Here is a 16,747-nt window from a genome sequence, read left to right as displayed (position 1 = left end):
CCAACTGCAAAAGCCATGGAAAAGGTATGTTAAGTTGTTGTTGATTCTAGTTCTCTTGAAAATCTTGTTTCTAAGGAAATGGTAGAAAAGTTGGATCTTGAAAGGATACCACACCCAAACTCCTCCATTGTATCTTAGTCAATAAAAGGCCAACAAACCATGATCAATGAACAAGCTTGGGTAGATTTCTCAATCAAAGACTATAAGGATAAGGTTCTTTGTGATATTGTATATATGGACATATATCACCTTCTTCTAGGTTGTCCATGCTAGTATGACCTCAAGAAAAAACATGATGGGGTCAAATATTCAATATTTTTCCCAACCTTGACCCTCACCAAGAGAATCCCAAGGAACAACTATTTGTTATGATAGGTACACAAGAAATGTTACCAACCATTCAGGAATGTAGAGCTCTTGAGCCTTAAATAGAAAAATATGTATGGTGTAGCCTTAGGATGGTTCTAAGCACTCCAAGATAGATTCAATAGAGGGCTCAACACCTTTGAATTTATTTTACTTCAAAATATAGCCTAGGAACCAAATTTTCCCAACTAGGCTACAAAGCACAAAAATATTAAAACTAGGTTTTTCCTTAGATATGGAACCTATGAGATTAAGGGGATGTGGAAAGGTTCCTTGATGATCAACAATTATAAACTAGTGAGTTTTGGAAGCCCATTTTATTCCCAATGGTCTCAAGCAATCATATTGCCTATTAGGCAAAGGAGCCCCTATTAGCCCTATCAATAAGGTAATTAGCACTTGGTTTGAAAATCCTCTAAAGGACACTAAAAAAATCTGCATATATGGATACCCTTTTGGAAGAAATACAAGATTCCAAACTTGTAGACTCCAAACCAATCATATGATGCCCCAACCAAAAATACATCAAATTCCTTGTTTAAGCCTACTTGCTAGGATTTTTTAAGGAAGTGATAATTAGGGTTTTGGCCAATAAAAACTACCAATGTGGAAACATGTAGGGAACTTTCAGGCTTCAATATCTACCACTAGGTTGGCTTTATTCACTCAAGTGCCTACAATACTTAATATTTGTTGTTTTGCACTAAAAACATAAAGATGTTTAGGCTATGGATTGCTAGCAAATGAAGAAGCCTTGACTTACATCTCCCATCCTTTAGGAATGTTACAGTGAAACTCCCTCTCTTGCATTTTACCTACTGGTTTGGAAAACCCTTGGTGAGAATGCAAGTTAGGGCTTCATTTTTTAAATTGGACACCAAAAGGAAGGTTTTGGTGCACTTGAGGAAGATTTATTAATAAATTGAGTTGTAGAACACTCCAAATCCTCACATCAATTCCATTGATCAGATATATTATCTAGGATTCCATAACAAGATGTTATTCATGCCAATTTGTACCTATCAATACACTCAAAAATTGCTACATTTTATAAGAAAAAATAGGATCTTTATTTGATTTGAAAGTAAAAATTGCATTCTTTGACTTCCATCCTCTTGAAATGGCTATTTGAAATCTTTTTTCAACCATCCCAACAAAAATTTGAATGTTGTGACCATTGGGGGATGTTTTAACAAAAGTTGACAACTTTTTGTTGCATTTAGCAATTGTAATTTTAACAAATTGCACAATCTAACCCTTGTAGGACCTTTTCCTTGTGCCCTAGGGGCCTAGATCATGTTTATAAAACTAAATAAATTTATATCCTATGCTAGATCCAAAAAATTCTTTTTTCCCATAGTCAAAACCCATGTTTTATAATGTACTAAATAGGGACTAGGTTTGACAATTAGACTCAAATTATTAAATAGATATGACTACCTTATCACACGTGTATAACTCATAAAGAGTTAAAAATGAAGATACCATGGTGAGAGGAGGGTTAGGTACTCCTACACCATACTCCCTTGGTTGAAAAATTGAAGTCCTACTTGAGGATAGTTTTTCATAGATGTGTCATGCTTGGAAATACACTCTTCATTCATCCATGTAGCATCAGTGTCTCTTAGACCCATCTGTTTGACCAATTAGTCAATATAGGTCTTTGTTCTTGTCTTCTTGGCCACCCTTGAATTAAAAATATTCTCCAACTAAAGTGATTGGCTAGGTGATAGATCTTTGATCCATTCTACCTAAATCTCATCAATATCCTACATGTCATCAATAGTACCTACATCACCTTTGAAAGTGGTGAGATCAACAATATTAAAGATACTAGAAATTTTTGTGTTAGGAGGTAATGAAATTCCATGGGCATTTGCTCTATATTTGTCCAATATCTGACATGGTCCAATCTACATCATCTTTAGTTTAGATTTTTCTGTAGGTAGTCTTTCCTTGTTTAGATATGCCCATACTTGATATCCTATCTTAAATGATACATGCCTTCTTTTAGTATCTACACATTTTTTATATTTTGTAGTGTTTTTATTTAGAGTATCTCTGACCTGATCATGGATCTATTTTATCCATGTTGAGAATTTCTCACCTTGTGCACTAGTTCTTGCATCACTCAACTTTGAAAACCATTGGAAAAGAAATCAAAGTGAAACCAAAGCCTTCATTTATTAATGCACTTGAAATATGTGTCACAAATGAAAATATTTATTGGAAATATGAATGTATACAATGCAACAAAGGACTCCAAATATATGAAGGGAGATCATGTATGTTAAAATTTATAGATCTTGCATAAACTCCTTTTCTTTGTTGAATGCTTGAATACAATATCTTCAATAGAGAGATTGATTAAATGCATTGAATGCTTTAATAATTCTTGAGTACTTGGGAGTTTGAATGGATTTCTTTTGCATATGATAGATTTATCTAAAATGGAGCAAATGGGTGATTTTATAAAGGGATTATACTTAACTTTCTCCTATAGGCTAACTTACCTCAAAGTTAACAAACTTGATCAATTTTAACATTAGACCCAAGAAGAAGACACAAAATAGGGTTTAAGAAGGGATATATTTTGTCTCTAATATACTAGGGACACACTACATCCCTAGTAACTAGGGTTTAGAAACTCTCAAGTTTCCTTCAAGGACCCAAAATAGGTCTTGGATCCTAGAAATTTGGTGCAAAACTTGATACATGATCATTATGGTGCACAAAATAGATTTTAAGTGATTGGATGAAGGAAAGAGAGGGATTAAGTTATTAGACCCTACCTTGAGTTTTATTCTATGAAAGTAGGAGCATAAAATGGGATCTATTAGGTCATATCCTAATTCCACGTAATAGAAAGGAGAAAAAGGGGGAGGAATGATGAATCACATTAAATGAGTGTTAAATTCTCACTAGATTGAGGTGCTTCCAATTTAATATTTTACACTAGGTTATAAGTACAACCTTCTCTTAATCTACCAATATTTTTGAATTTTATTCTCTTACATCTAAGCTAGGAGAGTGGTCACACATGGTGGAGGTTGAATCCAATCCCTTTGCATGTATATTCAAAAAAAGAAAGTGCAATTCATCCAAATAGCTTCCTTCTAATTCTAATCCCAAATATAAGATATTAGTGCTTCATTTTAGGATATTAAGGTTATATTTGAAGTACGGGTGGATGTCAAAGATTCCAATAATGTTTTATCTAGGACCCTAAAGGATCAGGAGCCTAAAAAGGGGATATGTAGTTCCACCTAGAATTGTAAAGTAATATCATTTATTAGCATATAAAAGGGACACATTTCCCCCATAAAAATGCTCTCTTTCCTAATATAATTCAATATAATAAATTAGGTTTTTATTTTCTTGGCTTGTAGATATGAAGTTAGTGGTTTATGCTAATACATGTGTTCATCGTGTTGACTTGAATGGTAATTTGTCAAGATATCTACTTTTAGTAGCCCCAAGCTTCAGATATGTAAGATAATTTGTTTTTCTCACAATCACATTTCCACAAAAAAAAAAATTTCATTGAAGGTATTTCTATGTTTTTTTCAAATGTATATACCCCTAGCACCAAAGTGACCCAAAGGGGATATTGGGATTATGTTTCTTTTTTTGTTTCACTAATTTATAAAATTATATGTGTGGTTATGGTCTATTTTAACACTCTTATTTTTTAGTTTGAGAAAAGAGGTGGTTCTCCCATTGAGTAAATTATAATAGTCAAGATCTGTTATAATTTATCAATAATCAAGGTTTAGAGGATTTCTACTTATATGAGGTTGATTTTTCTTCGTCCAATAGAAGAATGATTTAGGATTTATTTTACATAAGGGTAGATCAAGCCTTAATTTACCCCTTATAGATCATGGTGTCTAACTTTATACTTTATTTTATTTCTACAAATGGATAGAGTCATTTTCTTATCTCATTTAGTGTTGATGAAGTGTTTAGAAAAGAAAACATCCATTTTCATTTTGAAAAGATGTAAAATTTAATTTTTGACTTCAAGAAAAAATAAGAGAGTCATTGGATATCCATATTGAGAGAAATAATATTTATAAAATTATAAATAAAAATTTTCCTATAGAGGATAACTTTAGAAAATGGAATATATATCATTTTGGGTATATATTTAGGAACAAAAAAAACTCTCCACAAAGTTGTAGGATGACCAATATTACATAAAGGTTTATGATGTGAAATATTATTCAATAAATCATTAAATTTACCATCTCTCTATGATTCATGATCTCATTGATAAGTTAGAGGAATTTTGGAAAGAAAGATAAACGTCATTTTGGTTGAAATTAGGATAAAGGAACACAAGCTTCTTCTACATATCCACTATGAATCATATAGAAACTAACCATATTTATTCTATTAGGTAGAATGAGAATGTGATTCATAATTATAAGATTATCAAGATCAAAGGCTTGATAACCTTGCAAAGGAGTTCCTTTCTAAAATCTAAACCTTGGTCAATCAAGATATATAGAGAGATCTAACTAAAATCCAAACTAACAAGGAGGATTATTATTTTGTGTTCTCTTTTCAAGGGAATAAAGAAATGGGTATATATGGGTTTCCTTATTGGATACAATTGATTAATTGTTTGTTTTCTTTGATGTTACAAAAATTTCATATCAGTTGTCAGTCAGTTCTTACCAAGCTCACTTGGTATGTGAAGATAGTTTTCCTTGTCTATCGAGCATTCATGGGTTTACTCTGAATAGATGACAGTGTCTATCAAGATCATTCAGGCATCAAAGGAATTGAAGTAGAAAAGAGTGTTAACCAAGCTCACTTGGTTAATGAAGGAAAAGTTGGATAGAGTTAATATTCACCAAGTTCACTCAATTGCCAAAGGATTTTTACAAGCTTCCAGTGTTAATTGAGCTTATGTTGGTTAACACAGAGAATTGTTTCAAAGTTTGTTTCTACCGAGCAGGGTTAGCTTAGGAAGGATATTTCTTGTTTTCACATGTGAAGCTTAATTAATTTATGTATTTATTCTAGCCAACTATGGTGATGAATATTGGTTATTGTAATTTGAATCTGGGCCAACTTGACAATTTGGAAGGTATAAATAAAAGGTCAAGTTGAGATTTCTAGTGTTTGTGCAAGTGTATTGATTGAATTGAAAAGAAAAGAGTGGAAGCAAACTTGAAGGATAAGAAAGTATCCTTGTGGAGTAGAAAACTAATATTCAATCAGGAAGGATCAAGTTTAACAAGAAAAGAGATCTAGATTCAACAATTTAGTTGCATCACAAGTAGGTCATTTCATTGTTGCTCTCTAACCATTATAATAATGATCTAAAATCTCTTAACAGAGTTTGTTTAACCACCAATTGTAAATCCTCTAACAAGGTGGCAATTCCATTGAATTATTTTTAAGACCTCTTGCAAGGCCACTCCTAGTAGGGTGGTTAAATACCCTAACATGGTCATGCATAAAAGTGTGTTTTGTAACCTTTATCAGGGTTTTCTCCTAACAAGGCTCACTTTAGAAGAGTGAAAAATAGAAACTAGTTACATTGGTGGTTTTTCTCGAATTGGGTTTCCACATTAAATCCTTCTGTCTCATGTGTTCATGTTATTTCTATTATGCTTACAAGTTAATTACTATCGAATGTTTTAAGATCTACTAAAAGTAAATCACACTATGCAATTACTGAATTACAACATTTTCTATGTGTTTACCAAGTAACAACAATCAATTTTCTGAGTCTAAATTTTATTGTTGACATCTAAGGGATCTGGGATTTATTCTAGTAGTAACTAGTTCACACCTCCTCTCAGTTACTCCTATATTTTCAACAATTGGCATCAAATCATTTGGTGCTTGCAGGAAAGGTTTCAAGGACCTAAGCTAAAGATTAGGATGTCTTATAAGAGATAAATTCTAAAGCTAAATAGAGACAAATTTTTTGTGTGGTAGAGACTCATGAGACTTCATCTGGCCACCATTAGTGATTTAGGCTACAAATACCTTGATGAATAATACAAAACTCCTACTAGTACATTATCAGTTGGAGATCTTGCTAAGAAAAAGAACCATAACATCATGATGATTGATATTGCATCTACTCTCATCTATGATAAATTTGATGAGATCAAAGACTGCAAAACTACTTTTGATATGTTTAACAAGCTAAAGGATATCTATGGTGGTGATGACAATGTAAGGTGAGCCAATGAAGAAAGCCTTAGAGGATAGTTTGATCAGATGAGAATGAGAAATGATGAAAATGTTTCCAAATATGTGGAAAGAATAAAATCTAGTGTCAGTGCAATTAGAGCTTATGGAGGAGAAATCAAGGAAGAAATTGTTGTAAGTAAAGTTCTTAGAAAATTGCTTCCTATATATGCAATTAGAGTATGTGCTATTCAAGAAAAGAGGTGTGATCCAAATCACAAGTGAAGTTTGGATGCCTTAGTAGGAAGATTGATAGCTTTTGAGCTAGAAAACTTTGATAATTATGTTCTAGCTTGCAAAAATGTTGAGTCTGCATTTGAAGCTAAACTTTCACTCAAGAGAAAGGCAAGAAGATAAAAGACATTTAGTTGGAAAATGAAGAGGAAATAGAGGAAATTTTTGATAGTGATCTTGAAGTTGTTGAAGATTTACTTGCAAAGAAATATTCTAGAGGTAGAGGAAAGTACAAAGGTAAAGTTCCTTTAATCTACTTTTCATGTGAAGAAATCAGTCATATTTCTGCTAAGTGCCCAAACAAAGAAAGAAAGGATGAGAAGAAGAGCCACAAGTACAAAAGAAAGAAGGGATCCAAAAGTTATAAATCCTTCAAAGAAAAAGGTAAGAAGTCTTGTTTTATGGCTAAAGATTCCGATAATAGTGAAGATGAAATAGTGTACATTTCTATAAAAGATGAATTTGTTGAAGAAGAAGATAAGATGACACTTATCTCTCATGTTAGTAACGATGACACATGGATCATAGACAGTGGATGTTCACATCATATGACTAAAGAGAAAATAAAAGTTGAACACTTTGAACACTATGATGGAGGTAGTGTAAGGTTTGGAAAAAATGAACCTTGTTGCATAAAAGGGAAAGGCCAAATCTCATTAATCAATGAACTTGTATGTGACAATAAGTATTGAATTGAAGGAGTGAAACATAATCTACTAAGTGTGGCATAGCTAATCAACATTGGATTCAAGTTATAATTCATGTATGGCAAGGAAAGACTACTAGATGACAAGGAAAACAAACAAGAGGTAACCTATTTTATCTTGATCTTGGTGACTGCTCATGTTTTATTACTTAAATGGAAGAAAGTTTGTTATGGCATAGAAGACTATGTAGGAGTTGATGAAATCCAACTTCAAAGTCACCAAGATCACCTACATGAAAAATAACATGTCAAAGGGAAGCCAAGAAGGAAGAGGTGTAGCTTGGAAAAATCTTAAATGGACATGAGAGAGAGCATATTGAAAAACACTAAAATTGTATGTACAATGAAACACAATGTGAGTTGTATTTAAAATGAGAGAGAGACCAAATATAAAGGCCTCATGGAAGCTTGTAGAACAAGTTGGAATGTGGTAGAAGATAAGTTTGACAACTAATCACACTTCAACAAAAAAGTGGAACATTCTAGAAGGGAACAAACTCCCATCAACAACTCATCACTACATGCATTAAATACTAAATATAAAATACATGCATTAACCAAAGTAAGATTAAGTAAATAGAATAATTAATTAATAATTAATTAATTATTTACTCTAACACCCCCCCTTAAGTGCAACTTGGGGGAATGCCTTAAGCTCACAAAACTAAGATGAGATGCAAAATGGGTCTCGACAACAAGGCTATGTTAGGTACTCATATACAATGAAAAGAAATGCAACCTCTGAAAATGGGGAAAGAGAGAAAACCACGTGGGAAAAACCTTCCCCAAAAAAGAGGTAAGAACCTAGTGAAGAACTGAAGAAGCCTCCAACTAGAGAAATGTCCCATAAAATAGTAACAAAAAGTGATCATGAAGTGCATCACTGAAGCATGAAGAAGCCACAAAGTTTGCCATCAAAAAGAAAATTTTTGATCTGAAGAACCTCCATAGAAGAAGAAGGCAAGAAATGAGTGTGTCTATATGGTAGATGGTCCATCTCATATAAATGCATAGGTAGCCAGCCACTGCAATCACCTTGTATATAGGATCAACCACTAAAAACATAGCTCACACTATCTAACCATCAAACTACAGATGCATTAGAACAACAACATAAATCACCCTTAATGCAGATGGGGTGAGATGATAGGCAACTAAGAAGGTGGGCCAAAAATCTCCTGTAGATGAACCAAGAATGATGAGATAGGAAGAGGTACAAACACCTATAAAGAAATGGTCACAACGACACTGCATGGGGCTAATGTCATGGAAAGGAGACCCACTTCATAAAGGGAGAAGGCCTAAAACAACAAACAACTATCCCCCCATGGTGCTTTATAAAAATAGTGCAAGTACAATTGACTCAAAATAATTTTCATAAAACTGAAATGCAAAAGTGGCACTTTATCTTAGTGTGTATGCAAAAGAGCTCACAAATGATGTCTATAATGATCAAAACAAAGAAAAAGCTAAATAAAAAGAAAGTACATTCAGAAACAAAAGAAACCATGCTAGGAAAATGATCCTTAGACTTGAAACACCCAAGATATCCACCATAGAGAAAAAATTCCAAAAACATGATAGAAAGGGTGTGGGCCAAAATCTAAGGAAAATGACTACATTTTTGAAAAGATGACAAAATCAAATTTCCAAAAATATAACCTTTCAAAAAATTGACATGGGACACAAAAGATATGCATGCTAGAGTCAAAAATACAACTTTAGACTTTAACTAAAAAAATGGGCAACAAAACTACATCAAAACCTAAAAATACCTACAACAATGTGTCCATCTTAGAACCAAATTTTTGACACTTCTTTCAAAGCCAAAAAATACATCTGTATGCTCAAGTTATGGCAAAAAAAATGCAAGTAGGTCAAAAAGGACCTTAGAGATGTGCAAGAGGTGGATGATGTAGGGATGTCATGCTCATGTTAGTAGACTGCAGGATTGAAATTGATGGCCTGTGGCCCATCACAGTAAAAAGGAAGCCATGTGGTAGCCATGTCTCAAAGCTGAAGTGTCACGTCCACATGGCAAGGTGCCACATGGCACCCAGACCACGTGTCATGCCTGCACTGAGCCAACTATAAAAATTGGCACGCATGCTATTGCAATGTCCACATAGGTGGGTGACTATTTGGAGCATAGTAGAGTAGCACAAAAGTAGAGCAGAGGCAAAAAACACTGAATGAGCTACTGGCATAACAGCAGGATCACGAAGGAGCCACTGACCATGGTGGCAAGATGGTGACACCAGGGTGGCTGCGGGGTGGTGGTTGTAGACTAGTTGTGTCACAGTAGCTTTGTAGTGTTGTGCTAGTTGAGGAGGCTATGGAGCAGTGTAGGGGTGGCACTGCAGTGGTGCAAGAGTGCTACTATAGCAGCGTTGCCAAAAAAAATATTTTTGGTCGAAAATGTCTATATGACCTTATGGAGAGCCCTGCATCTAAAATTTTTTTGCCTCCCGGAGCTCTGTGTCCAAAATCAAAATGTTCTATATGAATCCTGACTATAAATGGCCTTCTGGTCCAATGGAAGTGTCTATTTGGGTCCAAAGTGTTTTGAAAAAATGCTCTTCCTTCGAATTGAAAAAAATGCACAAACAAACTAGGGTTTATGTCTCTGAATTGTGACTTAAATTTTTTTTTTTGAACAAGAAGTAGTAGGGAGGCTCTGATACCATGTAGGAGTTGATGAAATCCAACTCCATAGTCACTAAGATCACCTATATGTAAAATAACCTATCGAAGGGAAGCCAAGAAGGAAGAGGTGGAGCTTGGAAAAACTCTAAATAGACATGAGAGAGAGCATATTGCAAGAACAATGAAATTGTATTTACAATGGAATGCAATGTGAATTATATTTACAATAAGAAAGAGACTGAATATAAAGGCCTCATAGAAACTTGTAGAACAAGCTAGAAGGTAGTAGAAGATAAGGTTGACAACTAAGCACACTTCCACAAAAAGGTGGAACATGCTACAAGGGAACAAACTCCTGTGTTGTCAATAACTCATCTCTACATGTATTAACCTATGTAAGCTTAAGAAAATAGAATAAATAATTAATAATTAATTAATTAATTACTCTAATAGACTATGTCATCTAAACTTTGATAATATGGTCAAGATAAGAAAATTCAGAAAAGTGAGAGGTATACCTAGTTTGAAGAAACCAAATGTTGGATTATGCAAAAATTGTCAGATTGACAAAATGGGAAAGACTAGTTTTAAGAGAAAAAATTATCCAACTGAAGATGTCTTGGAAATTGTGCATGCTAATTTGTGTGGACTAATTGGAATAGAAAGTTATAGTGGAGAAAAATTATTTACTCTTTTTGTTGATGACTATTCAAAAATAATGATTATAATGTATCTTAAAGAAAAGTTAGAAGTATTTGAGAAATTCAAATAGTATCTAGCAAGAGTAGAAAAAGAAACTAGAAAAATATTGAAATGCTTAAGATCAGACAGAGGTGGTGAGTTCATCACCAATGAATTCAAAAAAATTTGCATTGAAAGAGGAATCAAAAAGAAAGTATTAGCCCCTGGTACTCCTGAGAAAAATGGAATAGTTGAAAGAAGAAACCGATCCATTATGGATTGTGTGAGGACTCTAATGATTGAACAAAATATTACTATCAAATACTGGAAGGAAGCCATCAACACTATAGTTCATACTTTGAAACAAGTACAATTGAAGAAGGACTCACATAAAACTCCCTATGAATTATGGTATGGCTACAAACCTAATGTAAGTTACATGAAAGTATTTGGTAGTAAATGGTATATCTTGAAAGAGTCTAGAAAAGGAAAGTTTTATGTAAAAGGTGATGAAAGTATATTCTTAGGATATTCTTGTATAAGTCAAGCATACAAATGTTTGAATTTGTCTACTCATAAAGTCATAGAAAATGCACATGTGAGAATTGATGATTTTGCAGTAAAGACTGTAGAAAAAAGATGAAGGGAACTAGAAGATTACAAAATATTTTTTTACTTCAAACCTGATACATTTCCAAACACATCTAACAATAAGGAGACTTCACTTCCTGAGTCTTTCATAGCTACCAATTTGCAAGAGTACAAACTAAGTCACAAGGACCCAAGTCACATTCTAAAGCTACCAAGCTAATGTCTACTTAGTCTGAATGACCCGAGACTGAAGTTGAAATTCAAAATGAAGATAGTGCAATTCATTCAAAAGGAAAAGAACCTATATTGGCCAAATACGTCAGAAAGTATCATGCACTTGATATGACAAGAAGGAAATTGAAAGGTATATGTTTACTTGCTGATTTTGAATCTACAAGTGTTAAGGATTCTATAGAAAATGAAACTTGGATTGAGACAATGAATGAAGAAATAGAATAGATAAAAAAGAACAAAACTTGGAATCTTGTTCCTAGGCCTAAAGATAAAAATATGATTGGAACAAAATGGGTATTCGGAAATAAGTTGAATGAAGATGAACGAGTATCAAGAAAGAAAGCTAAATTAGAGTGTAAAGGGTATTCTCAAGAAGAAGGGATTGATTATGGTGAAACTTTTTCTGATATTGCAAGATTAGAAGGTGTTAGGACCCTACTTGCATATGTAGCTCATAGAGGATTCAAAGTATATCAAATGGATGTTAAATATGCATTCCTGAATGGAAATCTTGATGAAGAAGTCTACACTGAATAGCTGGAAATTTTTTTTGATCCTGACAAAAGGGACATGGTTTGTAGATTACACAAAGCACTATGTGGTATGAAACAAGCTCCTAGAGCCTGATATGAAAGACTACATAAGAACTTGATACAGGTTAGTTTTTAGAGAACAAATGATAATAGTAGTTTGTAAATCAAGGAAGGATTAGATAACAAAATTGTGTTGGTAGAGATATTTTTGGATGTCACTATTTATAGAAAATGATGATCTATGCAAAGCATTTTCAGAAAAAATGAACAAAGAGTTTGAGATGTCCATGTTTGGTGAAATAAAATTCTTTTTTGGATTGCAAATATAGTAGAAAAAAAATGGTATATACCACCCAATCCAAGTATGTAAAAAAGATACTCAAGAAGTTTGGTATGGAAGATTCAAAACTAGTTAGCACCCCCATGTGTACTAGACTCAAGCTTACCAAAGATAATGATTTCAAAGAACTAGATCAAACCTTATATAAATCAATGATTAAAAAATTACAGTATGTAGTTGACACAAGGCCTAATATTGCCTTAGCAGTTGGGATAGTGGCAAGATTCTCAGCTAAAACCTAGAGAAAATAGTATGATGGCAATCAAAAGAATCTTGAGATATCTGAAAGGTACTGAGGGCTATGGCTTATGTTACAAACTTGGAGGAAACCTAGACCTAAAGGTATTCACTAATGCTCATTTGGTAAGAAATCTTTATGATAGAAAAAGCACAAGTGATGGAGCTTTCTTTCTTGGAAAAAAGATGGTATCTTGGACAAGCAAGAAGCAAAATTGCACATCCCAATCCATAGTAGAAGCAGAGTATGTAGCAATAGCATTGAATTGTTCTAACATTGTTTGGGTCAAACAATTGCTGGAAGGAATGAAGGTTGAAATCAAAGAGCCAGTAGTCATGTATTGTGATAACATCAGTGCAATTAACATATCAAATAACCCAATAATGCATTAAAAAAAAGTACATTGCTATAAAATATCACTTTGCTAGAGAACTAGTGTAGGAAAAAGAAATTAGATTGGAATATGTCCATACAAAAGAACAAATTACAAACATACTCACCAAGAAATTACCTAAGGATGCATTCTTGTATCTAAGAAGTAAGCTAGGGGTCATTCCTCTATCTGAAGCTCACTAAACAAAGTTTAGTGATGCATCAAAAAGAACCAAGTTAAATATCAATCAATTGATGCAACATAATCAAGAGAATATTACATATGAATTAGTACTCAAGGTACATTGATACAAATTTGGCATATATTTTCTTTAGCATATGTTGTCAAAGAGAAAGAAGTTTACTGTCATATCTATATCTTTCTAAAATTTTGCAGAGGGAGAAGTTTGAAAAGAAGTTATGCAAAGGGAGAATACAACATAAAGAAGAAGCTCTTGTGTAAAATCAAGGAGGAAGTAATTTTCTATCACAAGGAATCTTGTTTTCAAAATTTTATTATGCTATGACATGTGTTGCCATCAATGCCAAAGAGGGAGATTGTTGGATACAATTGATTAATTGTGTGTTGTCTATGATGTTACACAAATGTCATATCAGTTGTTAGTCAGTGCTTACTAAGTTCACTTGGTTAGTGAAGATAGTTTTCCTTATCTATCAATTGTTCACAAGTTTTCTCTAAACAGATGATACTGTCTACCAAACTCACTCAGGCATCGAAGGAATTTGAGGAGAAAAGAGTGTTAACCAAGATCACTTAGTTAACAAAGGGAAAGTTGGATAGAGTTAGTATTCATTGAGTTCACTCGGTTGCCAAAGGATTTTTGTAAGTTTTAAGTGTTAACCAAGCTTTTGTTGGTTAACATATAGAATCATTTCAAAGTTTGTTTCTATCGAGTAGGGTTGGCTTATGAAGGATTTTTCTTGTTTTGGATATGAAGGTTAATTAATTATGTATTGATTCTAGCTGACTATGGTGATGAATATTGGTTATTCTAATTTGAATTTGGTTTGACTTGAAAATCTAGAAGGTATAAATAAAAGGTCAAGTTGAGATTTCTAGTGTGTGTGCAAGTGTATTGATTGCATTGAAGAGAAAAGAGAGGAAGCAAACTTGAAGGATGTGTAGGTATCATTGTGGAGTAGAAAAGTAATATTCAATTAGGAAGGATCAAGTTTAAGTAGAAAAGAGATCTGGATTTGACAATTTAGTTGCATCACAATCAGGTCATTTTATTGTTACTCTCTAACCATTGTAGCAGTGATCTAAAATCTCTTAACAGAGTTGGTTTAATAGCCAATTTTAAATCCTCTAACAAGATGGAAATTCCATTGAATTTTTTTCAATACCTCTTCCAAGGCCACTCCTAGTAGGGTGATTAAATCCCCTATCAAGGTCACACCTAATAGTGTGTTTTGTAACCTTTAATAGGGTTGGCTCCTAATAGGGCTCACTTTAGAAGAGTAAAAGATAGTAACTAGTTACATTGGCGGTTTTTTCAAATTGGGTTTCCATGTTAAATCTTGGTGTCTCATGTGTTCATGTAATTTCTCTTATGCTTACAAGTTATTTACTATCAAATGTTTTAAGATCTACTAAAAGTAAATCACTCTACATTTACTAAGTTACAACATTTTCTATGTGTTCACCGAGTAACAACAACAATCAATTTTTGTAGTCTAAATTTTATTGTTGACATCTAAGGGATCTAGGATTTATTCTAGTAGTAATTGATTCAACCCTCCTCTCAGTTACTCCTTCTATATTTCCAGCATTCCTATTTTTTTCTCCCAAATATTTATTTTGGTTAAAGATATGGTGCTATTCTTGGAAATATAGGTGGAGTAACTGATGGGGGGGGGGGTGAATCAGTTACCACAAAAATATATCGAAAGATCCTTTAGATTTTTGATAAAATTGATTATTGTTGTTACTTGTTAAACATACTGAACAATGTTGTAACTTGGTAAATACAGAGTATGTTTTACTTTAGCAGATCTAACATAATTTGCAAACATGAGAGAAAAGAAATGAACACAACAAACACCAAATTTAATGTGGAAACCCAATATGGGAAAAACTACCAATGTAACTAGTTGCTATTTTTCACTCTTCATAAGTGAGCTCTATTAGGAGCCTACCCAGTTAAAGGTTACAAAATAACTATTAGGTGTGACATTGTTAGAAGATTTAATCACCCTATTAGGAGTGGCCTTGTAAGAGGTCTTTAAAATAATTCAATGGATTTGTCACATTGTTAGAGGGTTTACTACTGGCTTTTGGACCAACTCTATTAAGAGATTTTAAATCACCACTACAATGGTTGGAGAGTAACAATGAAATGACCTATTTGAGATGCAATTGAATTATTGAATCTAGATCTCTATTCTATTCACAAAAGCTTGATCCTTCCTGATCAAATATTACTTTGTTGCTTCACAAGGATATCTAACCGTCCTTCAAGTTCACTCACACACTTTCCTTCTCAATCAATCAATACACTTGCATACTATTGAAAATCACAACTTGACCTTATATTTATATCATTTAGATTGTCAAGTTAGCTCAGTACAAATTATAATGAAAAAAAATCATTACCATAGTCGATTGGAATCAATACTTGAAGTAATTAAACTTCATATCCCAAAATCAACAAAATCCTTTGATAGATGACCTAGCTTGGTAAAGACTGGTCCTAAAATGATTTCCTATGTTAATCAATAGAAGCTCAGTTAACACTCTGAACTTTGCACAAATCCTTTGGTAATCAAGTTAACTCAACTAATACTAGCTCTAGCTAACTTTCCTTCTTTAACCATGAGAACTCAGTTAACATTGTTTTTTGCCATAATATCCTTAGATGCCCGAGTGAGCTCAATAGACACTACCTGACAACTGATATGACATTTGTGTGACATCAAAGACAACACAAAATTAGACAACTGTATCCAATAGGTATCCACTAAATAATTCTTTTTTTCTACATCTTTTTCGAAGGAGTTGTATAAAAATTTCATTATATTTGATCAAAATAAACTTCCATACTCTTCTTTTCAAGAACTCAAACCTATCAATTTACATAATTTGTTTTTTAAAATCCTAACTAAGATTTTTTTATTAAGGTTGAATCATTTTTTCTTTCTTCCCATTTCTAACCAATAGAATTATTTTTTTCTAAGTAGATATATAATTACTAACCTATGATAGTTAATGATTATATTTATTCTCTAACTATTAAAAAACATGTTATTTTATTCATTAATTTAGATTTCCCCAATGAATATGATGGGTTTGAATAGTATTTTGTTTTAAAATTTATCTCATTTTTTTGCTTAAATGGTACTTTATTGTAGATTACATTGCACATGATTTTCACTCCTAAGATTGTGATGCTAATTAATGGTTCTCCCAATACTATTTTTGTGTCTTCTAATCACATTAGATATGGGGATCATGTATCTCCTTTTTTATCTATACTGATGGTTGAGTCTTTTAGGTATATTTATTGAGAGATTTTCTCATTATAGTATTAATTGAGTGTTCATTCTTCTAATAATTTAGCCTAATCTCA

Source organism: Cupressus sempervirens, chromosome 1, assembly GCF_028749045.1.
Source record: "Cupressus sempervirens isolate cs-2001-9-10 chromosome 1, ASM2874904v1, whole genome shotgun sequence".
NCBI classification, from domain to species: Eukaryota; Viridiplantae; Streptophyta; class Pinopsida; order Cupressales; family Cupressaceae; genus Cupressus; species Cupressus sempervirens.
The sequence above is the reverse complement of the archived record's forward strand: the minus strand, read 5'-3'. Positions refer to the sequence as shown.